Raw genomic sequence first — 8,225 nt, 5'->3', positions numbered from 1 at the left:
ACTGTTACGTAGTATCTGGCCTGCTCCTCTGTTGGCATGCTTTTTGAGTAATTGTTTCTTATATGCTCTTTGAAAAGTGATCAGTCACAGCCCTTTCTGTTAGGTTTCTTGCTTTCTTTTTAAAGATTTATTTATTTATTTGAGAGAGAGAGAGAAAGCATGTGTGAGTGGGGGGAGGGGCAGAGGAAGAGGGAGAAAGAGAATCTCAGGCAGACTCCCGCTGAGCATGGAGCTGGATGTGGGGCTCGATCCCACAACGCTGAGATCATGACCTGAGCTGAAACCAAGAGTCAACTGCTCAACCGACTGAGCCACCCAGACGCCCAGCTCACGCTTCCGCTTCCAATGAGATGGTTTTTCTGCATGTTTGAAAAGGGGTTCTAGGGTGAATGGCTGTGAGAGGAGCCCTGAAGCATTTCACCCTCGTGACTGGGAACTCCCTCCTCATCTGGGTCCCAGGAGGTAAGAAACATAGTAGCTGCCTTTGCAGTTACCTCTAAAGAAAGCTTGCTGAGACCCGCTTTCTCGGGACCTCTCCTCACGAGTGTGTGGACCTTCTCTCTCTTCTGTCCTCCAGTGCTCCTCCCTGGTCGGTTTGGGCTCTGTTTTTATAATGTTTCCTCAGAGTGGCCTCTGTCCTGGTGAAGGGGTGATTTTCTTGTGAGTTTCTACTTACTGAGAACGTAGGCTGCCTGTAATCTTCGAGGTCTTTCTACATTCTCCACAATTTGGGACTCTGTGCAAATTTCTACCGTTTCCACCGCTTGTCCTCAGACAAACTTGATTTCAGACAAATGCTTGCTGACATTTCTACTCAGATTGTGGTTTTCCTCTTTGAGAGATGAATATTTTAAAGCGATTTCTGAAATCCGGCTTATGGGGGTAACTAGAACTCTTCTTTTCTTTTTTCTGCTGCTGCATAGCTCCTGATGCCAGGGTGTGATCATATAGAGACAATACGTATATCACTATATATATCACATACCATGTGACATACATCTCACACAGGCCTGGGATCTGGTCTGGGGGATTTGGGGGCATCTTGCCCCCTCGTTTTATTGAGGACATTGTCCCCTTGAGATCTCTTTTTTTCTATTTCCTTTTTTCTTGCTGGACAGGAATTTTATTGACTTCTTACTCTTTAAATATGACTCTAGACCAAGAAGCTGATTTCTCATGAACTTCTTTTATGATCCATTTCTTTTCAGCCAAAGTTAAATATGTCCAGTTTGACTACTCTTCACAAGCACTGGCAAATCCTCAACACACTCTGCCTATCTGTTCATCTGCTTATTGGGCTTGCTTTCCTTATAGTCTGTCAGGTTCTCGTCGCATCCTGTCCTGTTACGGCTCCCATGGACTAGGGACCTGTCTGCCGGCTTCATTTTTAGGAATACAAACTCCCACAACACAAAAAGAAAGTTGGAATGCCTTTGTGAGTGAGAGTGGTACAAAAATGTGGTTGTATTTTACCCAGAAGGATATGAAAAATTCCAATTGTATTGTTTCACTCATTCAATTGGCATCTGCAGAAGGATCCGGGCAGGTGCAATTAAGATTTGAGGTAATGTAATGGGATGCAGACGGGAAGAATTCCGGGACTTCATATTTTCTTCCAGCCTAATGACATCTCAACTCTAACTGACAAACTAGTTTCAAAGGAGTACTACATGATTTTGCTTTTGATTTTTTTTTAGCAGTGAAAAACAATTAACCTACTTTTAATTTGAAATAGAAAATATCTGTGGCCAACAAGATAAAAAACTGAGAAAAACTTTAAGCAAGTGAAAGAAAGATAATGAGAATATTTATATACTCTTAACATAAACAAAAAGAAAAGGAAGTAGAACTTCTGATAGTTAAGACTTTTAGACTTGTGTGTTCAAAATTAAATAACCTATTTATCTGCAAGTGATGAGGAAATTTAGATATCATTAGAATACCTTTATTACACTCATTATAAAACTTCCCAAAAATGCTCCTCCGGCATACGGTGGACACACAGCAATGAAACTCAGTAGCTTGAGGAGAGTGACTTCCTAAGCAAGAAAATACAGAATCAAGATGCCCAGAGTCCAGGAGCATACAAATGTCACATCCCAAATTGAGATTGCTTGAAAAGTTTCCAGCAGTACTCAGCTGTTTATTCATTGCAAAGAAAATATAGCCTTCTTAATGGTAAATGGCTTTTACCTTAAAACATTAGGGTCATATTTCGTACCTTGTGTTCTTTTTGCTAGTTGTGGAAATGATGATAATTAAGCAACAGTGCAGTTTACGCACATTGGAAAATATGCCGTGATCCCATCAGTTTGATGTATTATGCTTGAATAAACCTTAATAATGGAACATTTCCAGCTTATTTCCTGAGACATAGTGGACTTTTTTTGTCAAGTGTGGAAACCTGTTCAAGCATCTGTTAAGGAGTGCAGGGGAAGATGTTTGTATCTACAAAGGTTTCCTTGACCTCACATGAGTTTCTGTGATGAGAGCTAGTTTTCCGCATGTCAGTTCATGTCTCTTTAGTTTTTATGATAAAATAGGAAGAACAGTGTATCCAAAATCAGTGACTGTTTTTGGTTTGCAAGTTAGGTAATAATTAGTGGACAGAGTGGGAAACTGTGTAATTTGTTATAGCTTCATTTACCAATATTTTAAGGGGCATTAAATTTTTTTAAGTAAGGTATAAAGTGCCAAGAACAGTAATTTCTTTTGTCTGATGGACAAATTTATGAAGATATACAGCTAACCATGTAGTTCCTATTTGGTACTTTTTCAGTGTAGTTAACAAATTAATGATACTTGAAAATTTTCTCCATTGCTGATTTTTACTCTAAAAACTAGGACTTTGTGTTCCAGTTTGCCCATATTTGTTAAAACCAGGTGGGTCACTACTTTTATGAGACTGTATTATATGAATAAAACCAACTTGCTACAAATAGTGAACTCGAGGGGCCCCTGGGTGGCTCAGATGGTTAAGCGTCTGCCTTTGGCTCAGGTCATGATCTCCGAGTCCTGGGATTGAGCCCCGTGTCAAGCTCCCCGCTCAGCGGGGAGTTTGCTTCTCCTTCTCCCTCTATCCCTGCCCCTGCTCATGCTCTCCCTGTATCTCTCTGTCTCAAATGAAAATAAAATCTTTAAAAAAATTAGTGAGCTGGTGGCAAATTATTTCTGAACAAGTACTATATTAAAATCACAAATGATAATCTTTTATCAAAAAATTTGATCAACTTAGAAAAAATAAAGGTGAGTAATTTTAAAATGATTGAGCCCATGCAGGCCAGCCTATAACATGTGTTGAGATGGTATTTAATTATTATTTTAATTTGTGCTTTTAAATTATAGTTCCATTACATTTTGCCAAGGTGCACTTAAGGAATAGTTTTCATTTTAATAAAAAAAAGTCACATATATCCATGACGAAGCTGTGTGAAATAAAACAAATTTAATCCTATAAAGTTAATGTCATATAGAACATTTTTCTTTGTTCTTAAAAGTTTGATGTCAAATGTATTATTTAAACAAAAACTAGTTTATTTGAAGAGAATCTCAGGAAGAAATTCTTAGGTGTTATAAAAAAGAAGGCTCTTGCTTCAAAGGCAATGCAATTACGAAAGAAGTTACGAAGGAATCTGCTACATATGATATATGTATGGAATAATGTGAAGGAGAAGAAATAAAAAAATTCTGAGAGGTTGGCTTTGTAAAACCCACAATAACTGAACATAGAGATACATGCATGCTGTGTGTGTGTGTGTGTGTGAAGAGAGATATCCTAAAGCCAAGGAAGGACTGAAGATGGAATATTGTACACTCCATTGAAAATAGTTCTTAAACAGCTTTATTGACATGCAATCTATTTCCTGTAAACTAATTGATCTATAGGGCTGTGCGTCCCTCAAAATACAGTTAATGCTTCCATCGTCATGTCAAAGTCTCCCAATGCCCATGAAATACACTTGTTACAAAACGCATCTCTGAATCCTCACTCCCACATCCAGCCCCAGCCTGGTGCTGGTTTGGCTTTCTATCCGTATACATTTATCTTTTCTAGACTCTTCATATACATGGAATCATATGATATATTGGCTTTTGTGTCTGGCTTCTCACAATACAATGGTTTTGAGGTTCTTCCATCTTGTACCGTGTACCAGTAGTATATTTCTTTCCATCCTTGCATGGTTTTCCGTTTATGGATGTACCACCTTTGTTCATCCATTCACTAGTTGCTTGTACCTTTGGAAAGTTTCCAGTTTTTTCACGATTATGTATAATGCCCCGATTGACATTTACATGTAAGTCTACGTGGATATATGTTAGCACTTTTCTGAGATAGCAGTGGAATTTAAGAATTATGTGATATAGGTTTACCATTTTTGAGCAACTGCCAGGTTACTTTTCAAAGTGGCTGCAGCATTTCACATTCCTACCGGCAATGTGTGAGGGTTCCAAATTCTCCACATCCTCGCCAACGCTTGTTATTATCCGTCTTTTTTTCCATTCTAGTGGGTGTCTAGTGATATCTTGGTTTCTTTTTAAAGATTTTATTTATTTATTTGACAGAGAGAGAGAGAGCACAAGCAGGGGGAAGGGGCAGAGGCAGAGGGAGAGGGAGAAGTAGGCTCCTCGCTGAGCAGGGAGCCCGATGTGGGACTCGATCCCAGGACCCTGGGATCACGACCTGAGCTGAAGGCAGACATTTAACCATCTGAGCCACCCAGGTGCCCCAATATCTCGTTGTTTTAATTCGTATTTCTCCCAAAGACTAATGTTGCTGAGCATTTTTTTTTTCATATGCTTATTGGCCCCTTGTATATGTTATTTGGTGAAATGCCTATTTAAATCTTTTGCCCGTTTTCAATTTTTTTTGTCTTATCATTGAGCTGTATTTTTATATATCTACAAGCTAGTTCTTTTTCAGATATATAATTTGCAAATATTTTTTCCTAGTCTGGGTCTTGCTTGTCTTACTAGTGACAGTACTGACACTATTTTGAGTATCTTTTAAGAGTTTTGATACAGTCTAATTTAGCAAGTTCAGGAATTTTGTAAGCAAAAATGCTTTTTTTTTTTTTTTAAAGATTTTACTTATTTATTCATGAAAGACAGAGAGAGAGGGAGAGGGAGAAGCAAGATCCCCGCTGAGCAGGGAGCCCGATGCAGGACTCAATCCCAGGACCCGAAGGCAGATGCTTAACCGACTGAGCCACCCAGTTGCCCAGCAAAAATGCTTCTGATTGTTGTATGCCTTTGGTTGATTTCCAGAGTACATGAATGTTTAATTTTGTTAGTTTTGCCTAGCTTTATTGTTGCTTTTTTGAGGAAAGGATTTACTCATCTCCTTACATGGCCATCACTCCACTTCTACTTTTAGTACATGAGAATTAAAAACAAAACTAATAGCCTTTGGGTTTGGAAAGGGAGAGGGGATATGATGGGAAGGGGAGTTAGCTTGCAGCATCTTCCTTCTTCAAGTCTTTCAAAGGCTGTATGTGCATGGGGGTGTGTGTGTGTATTACTAAAGAGTAGTGTAATTTTGTAGCAGGATATTTATTGCTTTATGAAAATGAAATACCTGATGCCCTAACAGATTGTACAATAGAATTCCATTGTCGCTTAGGTTCTCTAACACAAACCAAAAAAACCATAGACTGGATTAAAAATATGGAGTGGTCCTATGTTGCTTTGTTAGTTTCTTATCAGATTCGTCTTTTACCCCTACCTTAATGTACAATTCATACACCTCACAGTATCATTTACAAGAGATATATACATACAGACAAACCATACACAGATGAAATTTTATTACTTTCTAAATTAGGGATCTGGTCCCAATATCAACATGGGTCATGTGTGTGTGTGTGTTTGTCGGGGGGGGGGTGGGTTTCCCCACACTATCAAGGAATTCTCCACAACACCAGCTGGGTGTCCTACCATTTAACTCAATTCTGACACTGTCTACCCAGAGGCAATGTCAGATTCCACAGGTTAGGGGCTCAGCCGACAAGTCTGCTTGCCTCCTACCCCGACTTCCTAAGCCAATCACAAGTCCAGGTTGTTACCTGTACTTCTGACCACCTGGCTATGAATCGGAGGTTCCCACGACCCCCTGCTTGGGTTCAATTAAGTTGTCAGAGTGGCTCACAGAACTCAGAGAAACATTTTACGTACCAGATCACTGGTTTATTATAAAAGGATATAACTCAGGAACAACCAGAAGAGATGCATAGGGCAAGGTGTGAGGGAAGGGTGAGGAGCTTCCATGCGCTTTGAGTGGGCCACCCTCCCTGAATCTCCACGTGTCCAGGAACCTGGAAGCTCTTGGAACCTCGCCCTTTTGAATTTTTATGGAGGCTTCCTTACCTAGGCATGATTGATTAAATATTCCTTGCTAATCTCAAATTTTTCTCCCTTTCCTTGAGGTGGTGGGGGTGGTGCTGAAAGTTCCAACCCTCTGATCACAAGGTTTGTTCCCCTGGCAACCAGCCCTCATCCTAAAGCTCTTCCCTCAATCGCCTCATTAACACAACAAAAGACACCTTTATCGCTCTCATCAACAGAACTCCAAAGGGTTTCAGGAGTTCTGTGTCAGTGAAAACAAACATACATTTTTTATTATAAATAAGGACATTATGCTTTCTTTTTATTCTTACCTTTTTAAAATGTATTTATCATTTCTTAAAAAAGATTTTATTTATTTATTTGAGAGAGAGCTAGAGAGAGAGAGAGAGACAGCCGGAGCAGGGGTAGAAGGAGAGGGAGAAGCAGACTCTCCGCTGAGCAGGGAGCCCGAAGCTCCATCCCCGGACCCTGAGTCCATGACCTGAGCTGAAGGCATCCGGTTAACCGACTGAGGCACCCAATGCCCCTAAAATTTATTTATTTTTCACAAAAGTTTATTCTTAAATGTACAATAGGATCCAAGAAACAGCACTTCATTCTAGCTATGGATGGTAACAGGTGTGACGGCAGGAATCCAGATGGTTAAACAGGAATTGAATTATGGATCACCACTGCCCCAGGCACAGGAACATCTTACTTTTTGCCAGATTTCTTAATTCCACCAGTGGCCAGGGGGCCCTTCCCCTGAGTCTTTGCTTTTAGTTCTTCTAGTTTCTTCTGTTCCTCTTTCTGTTTCTGCTTGAATGCCTTATCTTCATCATTCATCTCTTTGGCCTACTCCTTGGGCTGTTTCAGGGAACTTCTTTTTGCCACCTTTGTGGCCAGACCCACACTTTCTTACGACATATTTGTGTGCTTGAATATATAACTGGTTGATGCTTGCAAAGATGAATATGATCATTCCTCTCATTCGTGGATGTTTGTCCCTTTGCAATATAATGCTGTCCTTCCTTCTATCAAGAAGTGAAGTCTGTTTTCTTGCCCTCTGGATCTGTGCTGACCTTGGGCCCTTCCCTGATCAGAGGAATGAGGCAGAAGTGTTGTGTCACTTTCAAGCTTAGGCGACAGGAGAACTTGTAACTTCTGCTTCTGACATCTTAGAATCCTGAGCAGAAGCACATGAAGAAGCCTAAGATAGTTTTCTTGAGGAGCGGATACCATGTGTAGTGATAGGCCCAGCTCACAGACACCATCAACCACCAGACGTGGAAGTAGGACCTTTTAGATCCAGGTGAGCAGCCAGATCACAGTAGCTCCCTTGTTGAGACCAGCAGAAAAACTGGCAGCTGAAAGAAGTCATATGAGTGGTCAACAGGCACATGAAAAGATGCTTGACATCACCAATCACCAGGGAAATGCAAATCAAAACCATAATGAGTTATCACCTCACATCTGTGAGGATGGCTATTCTCAGAAAGACAAAAGGTAACAAGTATTGGTGGGGATGTGGAGAAAAGGGAGTCCTCGTGCACTGTTGGTGGGAATGCAAATTGTTTCAGCCACTATGGAAAACAGTACGGAGGTTCCTCAAAAAATTTAAACTAGAACTATCATACATGATCCAGCAATCTCATCTCTGGAAATACATCTAAAGCAAGCGAAAGCACTATGTCAAAGAGATATCTGCATCCCCGTGTTCACTGCAGCATTATTTACAATAGCCAAGGCATAGAGCCGAAGTGTCCATTGATGGATGAATGCATAAAGAAAACATGGTGTAAAAATACAATGGAATAGTATTCAACCATAAAAAGAGGGAAATCCTGCCATTTGTGACAATTTGCTTGGACCTTGAGAGCATTATGCTAAGTGAAGGAAGTCAG

The 8,225-nt window shown here is 40.2% G+C and overlaps 1 pseudogene; it reads right to left on the bottom strand.

The window, feature by feature from the left end:
* Positions 1-7,035: 7,035 nt before the first annotated feature.
* On the bottom strand, positions 7,036-7,312 carry LOC118531555 (translation machinery-associated protein 7 pseudogene; annotated as a pseudogene).
* Positions 7,313-8,225: the final 913 nt, after the last annotated feature.

The sequence above is a fragment of the Halichoerus grypus genome, chromosome 3, assembly GCF_964656455.1.
Source record: "Halichoerus grypus chromosome 3, mHalGry1.hap1.1, whole genome shotgun sequence".
NCBI lineage: Eukaryota > Metazoa > Chordata > Mammalia > Carnivora > Phocidae > Halichoerus > Halichoerus grypus.
Note: the sequence above shows the minus strand (reverse complement) of the source record. Positions and strands in the feature narration are given on the sequence as shown.